The sequence below is a fragment of the Papio anubis genome, chromosome 5, assembly GCF_008728515.1.
Source record: "Papio anubis isolate 15944 chromosome 5, Panubis1.0, whole genome shotgun sequence".
In the NCBI taxonomy this organism is placed as follows: Eukaryota; Metazoa; Chordata; class Mammalia; order Primates; family Cercopithecidae; genus Papio; species Papio anubis.
In genome coordinates this window covers 106,540,851-106,558,911 of record NC_044980.1, presented here as the reverse complement: position 1 = coordinate 106,558,911, position 18,061 = coordinate 106,540,851, and the positions used below count along the sequence as shown (strand labels likewise).

At 39.4% G+C, this 18,061-nt stretch overlaps 1 long non-coding RNA gene across 4 annotated transcripts in view; it reads right to left on the bottom strand.

The window, feature by feature from the left end:
• Nucleotides 1–285: 285 nt before the first annotated feature.
• The window catches only part of LOC103885333, an 80,978-nt gene continuing 63,202 nt past the window's right edge, over nt 286–18,061 (bottom strand). For 2 of the 4 annotated variants that reach the window (XR_002522689.2, XR_002522691.2), the window contains exon 3: nt 11,283–12,999. This is a non-coding gene — a long non-coding RNA (uncharacterized LOC103885333). Of the gene's footprint in view, nt 1,784–11,282; nt 13,000–18,061 lie in introns of those variants that run through there. The other 2 variants (XR_002522690.2, XR_002522692.2) reach the window with 2 other exon arrangements.

Below are 18,061 nucleotides of genomic sequence, written 5' to 3'. Positions count from 1 at the left end.
CCCAACACTTTGGGAGGCCAAGGCAAGCAGATCACCTGAGGTCAGGAGTTTGAGACCAGCCTGGTCAATATGACGAAATCCCGTCTCTACTAAAAATACAAAAATTAGCAGGGCGTGGTGGTGTGCACCAGTAATCCCAGCTACTTGGGAGGCTGAGGCAGGATAATCATTTGAACCCCGGCAGTGGAGGTTGCAGTGAGCCAAGATGGCACCACTGCTCTCCAGCCTGGGCAACAAGAGTGAAACTCAGTCTCAAAAAAAAAAAAAAAAAAAAAGAAAGAAAGAAAGACTGAAGCCCTCAGAACCTAAGAAGTTGGCCAGCATGACGCAGTGAATAAGTGATATACCAATGGTGGAACTCTGATTTCTTTGAATCCAGGGCCTGGGCTCCTGACTCCTAAGCTATAAAACTGTTTATTTAATAATGCTTCTGGTAAAGAACTCATTGGCACCTCTAAAATGTTGGAAGCTCACTGGAAAAGAAGATGTAGGCTCTATGCCTCCGTCGTTCATCTGTTATTAAAATGAGAACCTAAAATTCCTTAGGACACTGCAATATTTTGAAGGTGTTTTGCCAATGTAGGTGTTTACCATCAACTTTGCCCTGTTCTATAGCCAAGGAAGCATCCTTGTCCCCAACATGTATGTAGCCACTAACCCCCACTGGGAGAGCAGGAACGTGTAAGGAAAGCATGCCTAAGTGGGTCATTTCCACCAGTCTCAGAAAGGATCTGGAGTCACAGAAATAAACTGAGTCAATATTCCTTTGGAAACAATATGTCAGACAATTTATCTGAAAGTTGGAAATAAAGCCAGAAAAAAATGGTGCATGGCACATACTTTCAGAATCTTGTGGAGCCAATCAGCACCCAAGAATTGTCTAGGGGAAGGCACTGTTTACTGCCGATCAAAGGTCCTAAACTAGTCTAGGACCCTTTCCCTAACTTGTAGATTTCTGTTCAACGGAACAGATAACCCCAAAGATTTACAGCCTGCTGTACATTAAAGAGTTTTACAGCTAACTCAGCCATCTGATCCTAATATGTTTTTATTAAATTGCTCATAAGTGCCCTAGCTCCTTAAATGTTCTTTGAACCAATATTAACATCTAACTGGCTCCTTCATTAATTAGTGAGTTAAATCAGTGATACATGTTCATTATATTTTTGCTTAGGAATCATGAGTTTACCTCTTTGAAAATTATACTTTAAAAATATGTTAAAGACTTTACACTCACATTAAGAGATTCACCTGATATAACACAAGACCTCAAGCAATCTTTTAAAAATCCATCCATTATTTAAATTTCTCTTGTGAAAAAAAAAAAACTGTCTTTTTTTAATGTGTGAAACTGAAAGATGCTTGACTGCTCTTAGACGTATTCTAAAAGGTACAGTTATGATTGATCTAAGATAATTCGATACTAGGAAATTACACTGGGAGCATTTCTCAGGCTGATGGAAACTACATGTGGGCTGCATACAGCTAAATAAAAATAAGACTTCACAGTTGTTCATATCACACTCTGTTGTATTAAAGGTACAACATATCACAGGCTGACATGAAATATTTTGAACTAAATTTAGCAACAACAGCCTTTGAAAAATAGTGTTACCTTCAGTAATAACTCCAGAGTCTAGACATTTAACTGCTACCAAAATTCTTATCCTCTAGAGAATGTTTTCCCAGGATGATTTCACAAGTTCTCCTCTGATTATATGAGTATTCAGTAATTGCCAGCTAGCCGTCTTTTCCATCAAAGCTGAGACGCATCCGGGCTAACCTGTAAGAAGAGGAAAAGCCAAGGTCTACTGAAACAAGGGCATTTGGATTCAGGTCACTCAAGATGCAAATAACGTCACATTTCTCAATAGTAAATGTGCACATACGACTACATAATTGACTCTGTGTGTGTGTGTCTGTGTGTGTGTATGTGTATCAGCTTTCAGTTTAACACATTAAAAAAAGAAATGGTTTTTTTCACAAGGGAAATTTAAATAACAGTTGGATTTTTTAAAAGATTACCTGAGGTTTTGTGTTTTATCAGATGAATCTCTTCATGTGAATATAAAGTTTTTAACATATTTTACAGTATAATTTTCAAAGTGGTAAAATCATGATTTCCAGGCAAATATAATAGCCAATTTTCAGGTCTTCCTCCATACGCCTTATACCATGCTACAACCCAGAGTTTTTATGGGCCCTGGGTCACAAAGAATGGCCTGTTCCTCAGCCTGTGTGCTCAGCATTGACCTGCTTCTGGCCTAAACCAAGTCCATTTAGGTATAGGTAGTTCTTCCAACAATTCTGCTGCCTCTGGGCCAAGTTTCACCTCGGAGACCTTTGCCTCCACTCTAAAGGCCACAGCTCTCCGTGGGCTCGCCATGCAAGCACTATTTCTCCCCACCTCAGAAGCACTAAGTGCGCAACCTCTCCCCATTCCAGCCAGGGAAGTACTCAAAATGCTCCTGGATAGATGTGTCTTCCTTCAATCCTGGAAGCACTAAGCCTCCAATCCCCTCCCACTCCGCCAAATCCATCTTTTTCTTCTAAGCTGACTAAAAGCCTTCAAAAACAGATTCATGCTTAGACTGCCTTGCCTACTTCAGGGCCAGAGCTTTCTACTTTCACCCTAAAATGCACAGATTTTAAACTGCAATTGAGAGGAAGGGTGGGACAGAAATGAGGAACTCAGAGTGCAAGGAGAGACTAGCCTAGCCAGGGATGGGGAAGTGGGCCAAGGGTAACACATAAGAAAGAGGCTGGTTGATCTTTCATTGTTCTATAGTGCGAGCCAACTCTCAAGAAAATAAGTTGTTTCCCAACAGATTTTTTTAAAATCCAGGCTCCTCCAAATAATAGCCATATGACCCCAGGCAAGCAATTTAATCTGTTTCCTCATCTAAAAATGGGGTTAATTATGGTACCTATGTTATATGGTTGGTTAATAATTAAATGAGTTAATAAGTGAAACATGATTAGAACACTTCCTGGAACATAATTATGCCATAAATCCTAGGTATTAGTGTTAGTATTATTATTATTGTGCCACAATAAATTCTCAATAAATTGCATCATTATACTCAATGTATCTCATTAGAATGGAATCACAGGGGTTACTGAAGCTGAGACACATTGAGACAAAGTCTCTAATCCCTGGGAAGAACTGCAAATATCCTGCCAGGAAAAGTCTATATCATGGTATTGTGTCTGAAAATGAATGTTATCTCAGAGCCTCATTCAGAAGGGTAGCTACAGCTGGGGACTCATTCACTTAATAATGTGAGGAGCACACAGGTCTGGAAATTCTCTTATCATGCTGTTCTTCTCTCTGAGCCCAGAACATGTCACATGCCTAAGTAGGAAGCTTGTCTCCTTCTAGGAAATTCTCAACACAAACTTGGTTTATACTGTGCATACATGGGAAGCATTTAAGCCCTACTGGGTACCATAGGAATATGAGTGATTCAAATGGATTATGTACAGGGTGATGAAGGTAGAAATTTCCTATGAATCCAAAATATTCATATTTATGCATCCAAATCAAACTGGTTGCCTGTATTATTATTCATTCACAGCTATTTATTGATGGCAGGCACCCTGCTAGTGCTTATGATACAGTGCTGAAAAAGACACAGTGCCTTTCCTCACACAGCTTTAGTCTAACAGGGCACACTGAACAAATGCTGGATGCTATGGGGGCACATATGTGACTTCAGCTGGTGACTTAAAAAGGATTCCCCAGAGAAAGTGAATTCTAAGACTAGAAATAAAAGGCATTTTATGATGGGTAGACGGAACCATTCAAAAGCACTTGGCTGAAAAACAACATGAGAACTCAGGGACCTGAAAACTCTAATACAGCTGGAACACAGAAAGCAAGGGAGTAAGTAACAAGAAAGGCCAGAGACACGGGCAGGGAACCAAGTTTGCAGGACCTATAGACCATGATAAGGAGTTTGGATCTTACCCTGACGAAATGAGATATGATCATGTTTTCATTTTAAACTGACTATTCTGGCCACAGTGAGGACAACTGATTTTAGAGTGGCAAAACTGGATACAGGGAATTCAACAGAAAGCTATTGCAGAAGCAGATGACCAATAACGTTGACTTAAATTAGAATGGTGACAGTGAGAAAGGAAAGTAGATGTGGATTCCAGGGCTATTTAAGAGGTGGTGATAATGATCGGTCATGGAAATTAAGGAAGAAGGATAAGCAAAGACCACTCCTAGGTTCCTGGCATGAATTGCTGAGTGGGTGGTGCAAATCATTTACTGTTAGAAAGAACACTGGAGGAGAAGCAATCTGGAGCTGATGATCACGAGCTCATTTGGGGAATAGGAACTTTGAATTGAGCATAATACATCAAAGTGGAAATCTCAGTTAGGCAAATTGATGGTCAGAAGAAAAAAAAAAAAAAAGCCCTGGACAAAAAATATTTGAAAGTTGTCTATATAAAAATAGCTACCCGGCGTGGTGACTCACGCCTGTAATCCTAGCACTTTGGGAGGCCAAGGCGGGTGGATTGCCTGAGCTCAGGAGTTGGTAACCAGCCTGGGCAACATGGTGAAACCCCATCTCTACTATAATACGAAAGAAATTAGCAGGCATGTAGGCAGGCAACTGTAGTCCCAGCTACTCGGGAGGCTGAGGCAGGAGAATTGCTTGAACCCGGGAGGCAGAGCTTTCTGTAAGCCGAGATGGCACCATTGCACTACAGCCTGGGTGACAGAGCGAGACTCACCTCTATAGAAACAAAATAAAAATTAAAAATTAAAAAATTAAAAAATTTTAAAAATCCATTGAAAACGGAAACTGGTGGCATCCACTGGGAATAAAATACAGAGTAAGAGAAGTGGGGCAAGACAGAACCTTGAATGAATAGACAGAAAGGATCAAGAAAAGAAAACTGAGGAGCTGACTACTTAACAAAATCAGAGAAGCCAGGGGGTCAGGAGCAGAGCCGCCTGCAGTTCTCACGAGGCCAGTCTATGTTACTGAACCAGAAACCAAAAAGAATCTTCCTCAGGAAGATCCTAGAATTTGTAGGCAGGAGTAATAGATGACTCCATAAAACCTAGGGAGTAAAAGAGATATATAATTTTAAAAACAAAGTCCTATGTGAAGATTGTGTTTATTCTGTATCTAAATAAAGCCTGAAAATTCAACATTAAACAGCCAATCATCACTCAGATTGAATTCTATGCAGATGTAATTTGGCCTTACAGACAAAGACTGAAGAGCTAGAGCTTCTGAGAGTGGGTTTTAAATCAAACCTCCCAGGTGATGGATGAGTGTATGGCATTGATTTGGTGGTGGTTTCATGGATGTATACTTTTACCCAAATACAGAAAGTTTAAAAGAGCATACTTCCTGATAGACATTGTGTCTCATCTTTGTATTTGCCGCATCTTACACTGAGCCTGCCCGTCACATAGCAGGGATCGAACAGTTACTCTTGTGTTTCAGTATCAAACTGTGTATGTGGAAGGTTCTACACTCCTCTCTGCAACAGTATTACGATGGCGGTGAAGTGAGGTTGTGTGGGTAAGACTCATAAAGAAGTACAGAACAAATAAATAAACAAACAAATAAATAAAACCTCTGATTTGCAAAGACACTTACCTCTCTGTGCTTTGGTATTTGGACCTCCACAAATTGTTACGGGCATTTAAACCAAATATTTTCTTCCTAAGATTCATTTTTGTGAGGTTTTTGTTTGCTTGTTGGTATAACATTACGTCTCTAAACATTTAATGCTTTAGAAATTGGTCAGAAGTTCATGCGAACTACTTGCTTTATCTGTTAAGCAGGACGTTACTCCCAGATGAAATACAAATTCTAAAGTTAACTCATTAGTTATTAAAAGAAAAAAATCACCAAAATTGTTCTTCTATCAAAATGAATAAGCTACTTTTCTTAATATTTGAATTATAAAACAGCCTCCTATTTTTTCCATTCTTAAGTCATTAGTTTTGTTGGCATTTCACATTACATCATCCCACTCAATGCACTCTTCTTGGATTTCTTTTCATTGTATCATGCCAAAAGAACTAAAAATTAGAAAACAGGAAGCTTCTTATTTCATTTTTAAAGTCATTTGATATTAAGATCAAATAAAATTTCATGTAGTGGCTAAAGCCAGACTCTTCCAAACGCTCTGTCATCCACTCTCTTCCAGATGCTTATAATGCATACATCTAAGTCATACAAAAAGTTGTAACATTTTGAAAAACATACTCTATACAATATGAGGTGTCTAACTAAACAACTATAAAGAATCTAAAATTACTAAAAGCAGATGCCAGTCAAAATCTACAACCATGTTCCCCATTTTCTCATGATCCTCATGATCCGCAATTATTTAACAATGCACTATTGAAATGCTAAAATTTTAAACTGCGAATATGACTTTTAGAAAGTTTATGCACTCAACTCTTAAGAAGGAGAGCTAAGGTATCTTAATGGCTTCAGTTTCTTTGCAGTTATATAGAGACCAAATGATATCTTCTTCCAAAAAGAATGAGAAGTTGATAGCTACTGATGGAAGAGGAGACTCAAGAAGAAAGTTGGAAGTGGAAGACACTAATTAAAGGAGGATTCCGTTTCACTTGCACTTAGATGTAGAAAGCCACAAAATAATGTGGCTTTCACATAAACAGGAACAAAGCTGGACAATCAATAAAATCATCCATTTGCCTTGAGCTCATCAGCGATCTAAGGTAGCAAGACAAACAAGTGCACTAAATTTCAGATGACAGGCCACTCTGAGGAGAGATAAGGTGAATGAATGGCCTTACCATTGACAAGGCACAGCATGAAAATGCAAACACCTTATGGGAGGGTAAGAAGAAAACACCAAATTTTAAGAAATCCTTAAAGGTCACAGATGGGTGAGAACAATGGTTTAGATTCCTGGTTCCTCTCAACACTAGAAAGTCAGCACTGCCTCACACATTCTTTCTACCCCACTCTCAGTAGTCCACAGACACACAAAGCCCCATCTGCTTGCATTTCTTGAAGAGAGACCGTGCTTGAAATGGGAATCAAGGGCTTTGGGTCCCTGGGTGAGGGACAATAAGTCCTCTTGCCTCCAGAGCTCAGGCAAGAATTCCTTGCCTCTGGTCATAGATAGAATCCAATATCACTGGGAAGGTGTGGAGAACCCTTCCTTCCTCCCTTATTCCCAGTCAAAGATAAACTCTGAAGAGATTTCTCAGAAACCTCTGTATTTCCACTATAAACCTTACACAGAGTAACAAGTGTTAGCAACCTACCACTGGGGGTGGTGGGGGAGAAACAGGGCAATTCACATGTCCCTGATCTCCAGTAAAGGTACAATGCTGCTGAGGGAAGAGTAGAGCAATAGCTAGCTAACACTAGGGAAGAGAGAGGAAATCCCCTAGGGTCCAGCCTTCTGTACTGACAGAAAACAGAGGTTAGCTACCACTGGAGGAGGACGATGAAACTCTCTCCTGCCCCAAGTGCTTCATAGATAATAAGTAGGGTTTGGCTGCCACATGGGCAAAGGAATGTTGAAAAAAACGACTTCTGAGACCCAGGTACCCAGAACCTAACCAAGTGAGGCTGGACCAAGACAACTAAGAGTCCGCATCCACTCCCACCTTTAGTCTTCCACCAAATAACCAACAATAGCAGTATAGAGCATAAGAAAGATAAGAGCATAGAGAGACCCTTTAGTCGTTCGAGAAGGCAGGGCTACTTAAAGCTGAGAAAACATGGAGAAAAATCCTCTAGCACCTTAGGATTCACAATCAGTACATTGTAGCAGTAGTCTACCATTGGAGGGGTTTTGATATGGTTTGGCCGTGTCTCCACCCAAATCTCATCTTGAATTGCAGTTCCCATAATTCCCACATGTTACGGAAGTGACCCAGTGGGAGATAATTGAGTCATGGGAGCAGTTTCCGCCATACTGTTCTCATGATAGTGAATAAGTCTCCCAAGATCTGATGGTTTTATAAGGGGAAACCTCTTACACTTGGTTTTCTTTCTCTCTTGTCTGCTGCCATGTAAGGTACCTTTCACTTTCTGCCATGATTGTGAGGCCTCCTCAGCCACGTGGAACTGTGAGTCCATTGAACCTCTTTTTCTTTATAAATTACCCAGTCTCAGGTATGCCTTTATCAGCAGCATGAAAATGGACTAATACAGATTTGAAGACTGTTATATATTAATGGTAGTTAAAGCAAAAAGACCAAAAATCAGCTTAAACAAAAACCAGATTGGCTCAATGCCTCCACACTAAAAACCTAAGTAGAAGACCTAACTTATCCATTATAGTTGGGGATTTCAGTAGTCCTCTAAAAGTGGGTATAAATCTTAGTGATTTCTGGGTGTAAATCTTACTGGTCTCAGGCTTTACTGTTTTATACCAAATGTGCAGAAAATCAATAAAAATTATTAGACATACAACAACAAGAATGTATATTCTACTGATGTTGGGTGGAGTATTCTATATGTGTCAGATAGGTCAAGTTGTTTGACAGTGGTTTTCATGTCTTCTAAATTCTTACTGATTTTCTGTCTAGTAGTTCTATTAATTACTTTTAGAGGACTACTGAAATCTCCAACTATAATTGCTGAATCATCAATTACTTCTTTCAGTTCTCTTATTGCTTCATGTATTTTGATACTATGTTGTTACATGTATAATCACTTATAAATTTGTATCTTTCTGATGTTTTGACCCTTTACTATGAGAAAATATTTCTCATTGTCTCTAGTAATATTGTTTGTCATAAAGTCTATTTTGTCTGAAATCAGTATAGTCACTGCTGCTCTCTTATGGCTACTGTTTGTATGGTACATCTTTTTCCATCCCTTTACTTTCAACCAGTTTTGTGTCTTTGAAAACACATGTGTTATTTCTTATAGACAGCACATTTTTGGATCCTGCTTTTTTATCCAGTCTGCCAGTCTCTGCTTTTTCATGTAACTATTGATATAGTTGGGAGTTGTCTACCATTTTTCTATTTGTTTTTTATATATCTCATGTCCTATTTGCTTATCTGTTCCTTTTTACTGCCTTACTTTGTGTAAAATATTTATTTTCTAGTGTATCATTTTGATTCTGCTGTTGCTTTTTAAGCTTTTTTTAGTTGTTTTTTAGTTGTTTATCTAGAATTACTATGCTTTTTTTTTTTTTTTTTTTGAGATGGAGTCTCGCTCTGTCACCCAGGCTGGAGTGCAGTGGCACAATATTGGCTCACTGCAACCTCCACCTCTTGGGTTCAAGTGATTCTCCTGCCTCAGCCTCCCGAGTAGCTGGGACTACAGGCATGTCCATGTCCAGCTAATTTTTTGTTTTTTAAGTAGAGACAAGGTTTCACCATGTTAGCCAGGATGGTCTCAATCTCCTGACCTTGTGATCTGCCCACCTCGGCCTCCCAAAGTGCTGGGATTACAGGCATGAGCCACTGTGCCCGGCCCTACTATGCATTATTAACTCATCATAATCTACTACAAGTTAACACTGACTTAATCTTTATTAAATACAGCAAATTTGATTCACTATAGCTTTATTTCCTCCTCCATCCTTATACTGTTATCATCATATATACTACACGTGGAATCAACCAAGATGCCCATCAACAGCAGACTAGACAAAGAAATGTGGTATACACATACCATGGAATACTATGCAACCATAAAAAGGATGAAATCATGTACTTTGCAGCAATGTGGATGCACCTGAAGGCCATTATCCTAAATAAACTCATGCAGGAACAGAAATTCAAATACTGCATGTTCTCTCTTAAAAGTGGGAGCTAAATACACATGGACACAAAGATGAGAACAATAGACAGTGGTGACTCCTTGAGGTGAGGAGGGTAAAGCAGGGGTGGGTTGGAGGTTTATCTATGGGGTGTTAGACGCATTACCTTGGTGACAGGATCATTTGTACACCAGGCCTCAGCAACATGCAATTTATCTATGTAACAACCATGCACATGTACCTCTGGAACATAAAATTAGGAAAAAAAAAAAAAAAGATATGCCTTCTCTGTGGTATGCAGCCACTGATGTCTCTGGACATGTTTTTTAATCTTAATTTTCATTTTTTACCCTGGCTTCTTAGTAGTTTCACCTGTGTCAATGATTTGAATAGAGCTTGGACTCAAACATCTTAAGTCCATAAAGCTTTCCACCCTCTCTGCTGATCGTGTGTGTATGGCCTGGGAATGTACTCACATTTGCAATCGGTTAAGTGTCCCTTGGTATATACTTTTCTCCCAGCTCTCTCAGGTCTCCCCATGCATCTGTGTAGTTTTCTATTCAACCAGGGATGTTTGGAGAGCTGATCTCATTTCCAGGATCTTTCCATTAAGTTTCTGGCTTTTCTAATACTACTCACCCCAGAAAGAACTACAATCTCAAGTTTGCAAAGCAAATGATTTTTTCTGTTCCCAACCAGTTTCATCAGTTTTAGCTGGCAAACTCACATGTTTTTACCCCCACCTCCCACCTCAAATTAAGTCTGTCCTCTGTGACAGCCCCATGTCTTTACTGATCCAGCTGTTAGGCATGGGGTGGACAGAGGTTTACCTAGTTTGGTAAAAAATAATAACAATTAAGGATTCCCAGTTAAATTTGAAATCCAGATAAGCAATGAGTAATTTTTAAATATAAATATGTACCATTTTTTATACATACTTATACCAAAAAAATTTACCATTTATCTAAAATTTGAGTTTAACTGGGCATCTGGTATTTTACCTAGCAACCCTAGGGGAATGGGAGGAGCCACAGGCCATATAAGCATGATGTTCTTAGCTGAAATACTTTCATTTTCCAGAATAAACTCTTCTAAATTTGTTGTCTACCTTTGGTCAATTTCCAGTGCCCTTAAGTGTTTGGTTTTTACAATATCACCCAGTTTAGTATTTGCTTTGCAAAGAGAAATCATGATCATCTTCATACTGCTATAACTAGAAACTGACCTTCCTTAATTAATAAATATACATTTTTTTTTCTTTTTTTTTTTTTTTTTTTTTTTTTTTTTGAGACGGAGTCTCGCTCTGCCGCCCAGGCTGGAGTGCAGTGGCCGGATCTCAGCTCACTGCAAGCTCCGCCTCCCGGGTTCACGCCATTCTCCTGCCTCAGCCTCCCGAGTAGCTGGGACTACAGGCGCCCGCCACTGCGCCCGGCTAGTTTTTTGTATTTTTTAGTAGAGACGGGGTTTCACCGTGTTAGCCAGGATGGTCTCGATCTCCTGACCTTGTGATCCGCCCGTCTCGGCCTCCCAAAGTGCTGGGATTACAGGCTTGAGCCACCGCGCCCGGCCTAAATATACATATTTTTAGAAAAATTTAGTCTCAGATGTGCTAAGAAAATGAAGGAGAAAATGCCAGTTCTGTTTATGACCAAACCCAAGTTTAATGATAGCATTTTCAGTTCACTGAAAATGATCCACAGAGAAAGCTCCAGAAAGAAGTTGGCCCCTTTCCCATGATTCTTCTCTTAGGGTGGGCTGTCCACATGCACAGTGCCCTCCTTACCTTTGGGAGGTGAGCACACGCAGTGTGTTTAGGAAGTTGTACACATGATCATATAGGGTTTTTTTTCCTTTTTCCAGTGGTGTGCCCTTGGAAGGTTATACTCTGCCATTTTGTCTCTTAATGTGCATGCCCAGAAAGTTGCTTCTCCCTGGCACCTGCATTCAATTAATACTTCAGGGCAACAGGTGTGGACCATCAGGAAATGACCTCTCCTTGGCACCAGCTGCCAATTTAGAAAGGCAATGTGATAATCACCAAACCATCATCCAACATTCCTAGTGGGCGAGGGAAAGCCCTCCCCTGCCCCTGCCCGCTCATGCCTGTCTAAGTACCTGTAACTAAGAACCTAAAAAAGGTAAGAAATTATATTTTATCCTCTATACATGACAGTAACATAACAGCTATTAGCATTGACAGAGCACTTCGTATAATCCAGCTATTGTCATGTTTCAATCTTTGCTATGCCATTGGGCTGCCATATATTTCCATGGAACCGGCCTTGTAATGGCCTACCACAGAGAAGGGAAGATTTGAGGTCAAAATCAGACTTCAATACTTATCACTTGTGCAGCTTGGGTTTCCTTGGTCATAAAAGAAAAGGCAAAGCATAATGAAGGCCTTGGAAGCTTTGGAAGAAGTTTTTTTTAAATAAACAGTTTCATTCCTTAAGCATTTCCCCCACTGTGATATGATGAAATATATATTTGACCTTCTTCCCCATTTCCTGGCAAAGTTCTCCTAAAACCCTTGGAATCTCCAGAGTGATATGAGTGTCTTTTGTATGCTAATGAGATGACTGGTGGCTAGCGGCTCCTAGACAGCTTCTAGATGGGGGAATGGTTATCATAAAGAACAAGACATGATTAAAGAGTTAGGACTTTAAGCTTCACCCCCTAACCTCTGGGGAGAGGACAGTCTAAATGTTGAGTTGATGACCAATGGCCAATGATGTACTCAATCATGCCTATGTAATGAAGACTCCATGAACACCCAAAAGGACTGAGTTCTGGGAGGTTTCAAGGAATATGCAGAGGTTCCTAAAGGGTGACACGCCCAGAGAAGGCATGGAAGCTCTGCACCCTTATCACATGCCTTGCATCTCTTCCGTCTGGCTGTTCATCTGTATCCTCTGTAATATCCTTCATAATAAATGAGTAAACATAAATGAAGTGTTTCCCTTAGTTCTATGAGCCATTCTAGCAAATTAATTGAACCCTAGGAAGAGGTTATGGGAACCCCAAATTATAGCTAATTGGCCAGAAGTTCTGCAGGCCCAGACTTAAAACTGGCATCTGAAGTAGAGGACAATCTTGTGGGACCGAGTCCTCAACTTGTTTGACCTTCCAGTTGATAGTATCACAATTAAACTGAATTAGACACTCACCTCGTGTCCGCTGGAGAATCTGCTGAGAACTGATTGCCTCCTTGGTGTATAGGAAAAACACCACACACATTTGGTCACAGAGGTGTTCCTGTTTTAAAAGTACAGTAGAAAAAACTGAGTTTACTTTTTTTCTGTAACTTCAGACCCACTTTACCTCTAACTACCTCCAATTATTTCTCCCTATATGACTCAGAGTACATGCAAATTCAGGAAACAGAACACCACTAAGATACTCCATGAGAATATCAACCCCAAGACACATAACTATCAGATTCTCCAAGGTCAAAATGAAGGAAAAAATGCTAAGGGCAGCCAAAGGCCAGGTCACCTACAAAGGGAAGCCCATCAGACTAACAGCAGACCTCTCAGCAGAAACTCTACAAGCCAGAAAAGACTGGGGGCCAATAGTCAGCATTCTTAAAGAAAAGAATTTTCAACCCAGAATTTCATATGCAGCCCAACTAAGCTTCATAAGCAAAGGAGAAATAAAATCCTTTCCAGATAAGCAAATGCTGTGAGGAATTTTGTTAACACCATGCCTGCTTTGCAAAAGATCCTGAAAGAAGAACTAAATATGGAAAGGAAAAACTGATACCAGCCACTGCAATAATACACCAAAACATAAAGACCAATGACACTATGAAGAAACTGCATCAACTAATGTGGAAAATAACCAGATACCATTCATGATGACAGGAACCAAATTCACACATAACAATACTAACCTTAACTGTAAATGGACTAAATGCCTCAATTAAAAGACACAGACTGGCAAATCGGATAGAGTCAAGACCCACTGGTGTGCTGTATTCAGGAGACCCATCTCACAGGCAAAGACACACATAGGCTCAAAAAAAAAGGAGGTGGGGGGGGATGGAGGAAAATTTACCAAGCAAATGGAAAGCAAAATAAAGCAGGGGTTGCAATCCTAGTCTCTGGCAAAACAAGACTTTAAACCAACAAAGATAAAAAATGACAAAGACAGGCATTACATAAGGGTAAAGGGAACAATTCAACAAGAAGAGCTAACTGTTCTAAATATATATGCACCCAATACAGGAGCACTCAGATTCATTAAAAAGTTCTTAGAGACCTACAAAGAGACTTAGACTCCTACACAATAATGGTGGTAGACTTTAACACCCCACTCTCAATATTAGACAGATCAATGAGACAGAAAAATAATAAGGATATTCAGGACTTGAACTCAGCTCTGGATCAAGTGGACCTAGTAAACATCCACAAAACTCTTCTCCCCAAATCAACAGAATATACATTCTTCTCAGGGCCACATGGCACTTATTCTAAAATCGACTACATAATTGGAAGTAAAACACTCCTTAGCAAATGCAAAAGAACTCAAATAATAACAAACAGTCTCTCAGACAACAGTGCAAACAAATTAGAACTCAGGATTAAGAAACTCACTCCAAACCACACAATTACATGGAAATTAAATAACCTGCTCCTGAATGACTCATTGGTAAATAATGAAATGAAGGCAAAAATCAAGAAGTTATTTGAAACCAATGAGAACAAACAGAAAACATACCAAATTCTCTGCAATACAGTTAAAGCAGTGTTAAGAGGGAAATTTATAGCACTAAATGCCCACATCAGAAAGCTAGAAAGATCTCAGATTGACACAATAACATCACAATTAAAAAGCTAGAGAGGCAAGAGCAAACTAATCCAAAAGCTAGCAGAAGACAAGAAATAACTAAGATCAGAGCAGAACTGAAGGAGATAGAGGCACAAAAAAACTTCCAAAAAATCAAGGAATCCAGGAACTGATTTTTGAAAAAATTAACCAAATAGATCTCTAGTTAGACTAACAAAGAAGAAAATAGAAAAGAATCAAATAGACGCAATAAAAAATGAAAAAGGGGATATCACCACTGACCCCACAGAAATACAAACTACCATCAGAGAATACTATGAACACCTCTACGCAAATAAACTAGAAAATCTAGAAGAAATGGATAAATTCCTGGACCTAAACAACCTCCAAAGACTAAACCAGGAAGAAGTCAAATCCTTGAATAGACCAATAACAAGTTCTGAAATTGAGGTAGTAATTAATAGCCTACCAACCAAAAAAAGCCCAGGACCAGATGGATTTACAGCCAAATTCTACCAGAGGCACAAAGAGGAGCTGGTACCATTCCTTCTGAAACAATTCCAAACAACTGAAAAGGAGGGACTCCTCCCTAACTCATTTTATGAAGCCAGCATCATCCTGATACCAAAATCAGGCAGAGACACAACAAAAAAAGAAAACTTCAGGCCAATATCCCTGATGAACATCAATGTGAAAATCCTCAATAAAATATAGGCAAACCAAATCCAGCAGCACATCAAAAAGCTTATCCACCAAGATCAAGTCAGCTTCATCCCTGGGATGCAAGGCTGGTTCAACATATGCAATTCAATAAATATAATCCATCACATAAACAGAACCAAAGACAAAAAACACACGATTATCTCAATAGATGCAGAAAAGGCCTTTGATGAAATTCAAAATCCCTTCATGTTAAAAACTCTGAATAAACTAGGTGTTGATAGAACATATCTCAAAATAATAAAAGCTATTTATGACAAACCCACAGTCAATATAATATAAAATAGGCAAAGGCTGGAAGCATTCCCTTTGAAAACTGGTACAAGACAAGGATGCCCTCTCTCACCACTCCTATTCAACATAGTATTGGAAGTTCTGGCCAGGGCAATCAGGCAAGAGAAAGAAATAAAGGGTATTCAAATAGGAAGAAAGAGAGTCAAATTGTCTCTATTTGCAGATAACATGATTTTATATTTAGAAAACTCCATCGTCACAGCCCCAAAACTCCTTAAATTGATAACCAACTTCAGCAAAGTCTTAGGATACAAAATCAATGTGCAAAAATCACAGGCATTCCTTTGCACCAACAGTAGACAAGCAGACAGCCAAATCATGAATGAAATGCGATTCACAATTGCTACAAAGAGAATAAAATACCTAGGAATACCAACAAGGGATGTGAAGAATCTCTTCAAATCACTGCTCAAGGAAATAAGAGAGGACACAAACTAATGGAAAAACATTTCATGCTCATGGATAGGAAGAATCCATATTGTGAAAATGGATATTGCCCAAAGTAATTTATAGAGTCAATGTTATTCCCATCAAACTACCATTGATATTCTTCACAGAATTAGAAAAAACTACTTTAAATTTCATATGGAATCAAAGAAGACCCCCATATAGCCAAGATAATCCTAAGCAAAAAGAACAAAGCTGCAGGCATCACACTACCTGACTTCAAACTATATTACAAGGCTACAGTAGCCAAAAAAGCATGGTACTGGTACCAAAGCAGACATATAGACCAATGGAACAGAATAGAGACCTCAGAAATAACATGACACATCTGCAACCATCTGATCTTCGACAAACCTGACAAAAACAAGCAATGGGGAAAGGATCTCCTATTCAATAAATGATGCTGGGGAAACTGGCTAGCCATATGTAGAAAACTGAAACTTGACCACTTCCTTACACCTTATACAAAATTAACCCAAGATGGATTAAAGACCTAAATGTAAAACCCAAAACCAGAAAAACCCTAGAAGAAAACCTAGGCAATACCACTCAGAACATAGCATGGGCAAAGTCTTTACAACGAAAACACCAAAAGCAATTGCAACAAAAGCCAAAATTGACAAATGGATTCCAACTAAACTAAAGAGCTTCTGCACAGCAAAAGAAACTGTCATCAGAGTGAACACACAACCTACAAAATGGGAGAAAATTTTTGCAAGCTACCCATCTGACAAAGGTCTAATATCCAGAATTTATAACAAACTTAAACAAATGTACAAGAAGAAAACAACCCCATCATAAAGTAGGCAAAGGCAGACACTTATCAAAAGAAGACATTTATGAGGCCAACAAATATATGAAACAAATCTCAACATCACTGATCATTAGAGAAATCCAAATCAAAAACACAGTGAGATACCATCTCACCCAAGTCAGAATGGTGATTATTAAAATGTCAAGAAACAATAGATACTGTCAAGGCTGTGGAGAAATCGGAACGCTTTTACAGTTGGTGGGAATGTAAATTAGTTCAACCACTGTGAAAGACAGTATGTCAATTCCTCAAGGAGCTAGAAGCAGAAATACAATTTAACCCATCAGACCCATTACTGGGCATATACCCAAAGGAATATAAATCATTCTACTATAAAGACACATGCACGCATATGTTTACTGCAGCAACATTTACAATGGCAAAGTCATAGAAGCAACCCAAATGCCCATCAATAATAGACTGGATAAAGAAAATGTGGTACATATACACCATGGAATACTAGGCAGCCATAAAAAGGGGCCAGGCGCAGGGGCTCACACCTGTAATCCCAGCACTTTGGAAGGCTGAGGTGGGCAGATCATGAGGTCAGGAGTTCAAGACCATCCTTGCCAACATAGTGAAACCCCATCTCTACTAAAAATACAAAGATTAGCCGGACATGGTGGCGTGTGCCTGTAGTCCCAGTTACTCAGGAGGCTGAGGCAGGAGAATCGCTTAAACCCGGGAGGCGGAGGCTGCAGCAAGCCGAGATCACACTGCTGCATGCCAGCCCGGGCAACAGTGCGAGACTCCGTCTCAAAAAATGAAAAAAAAAAAAGGAATGAGATCATGTCCTTTGCAGGTACATGAATGAAGCTGGAAGCCATCATCCTCAGCAAACTAACAGGAACAGAAAACCAAACACCACATGTTCTCACTCATAAGTGGGAGTTGAACAATGAGAACACATGGACACAGGGGAGGGGAACAATACACACCAGGGCCTATTGGGGGGTGGGGAGCAAGGGTAGGGAATTACAGGATAGGTCAGTCGTAGATGCAGCAAACCACTATGGCACACGTATACCTATGTAATAAACCTGCACATTCTGCACATGTATCCCAGAACTTAAAATTTTTTTTTTAAAAAGAAATATTTACAATCTATTCTCCCTGAAGTCTGCTACTTGGAGGCTCTGGCTGCATGATAAAACCTAGGTTTCCACAACCCCTTGTAGTAACCCAGACAATCTTTTCTATTGATAATAAATCTTTCAACCAACTGCCAATCAGATAATTTTTAAATCTACCTAT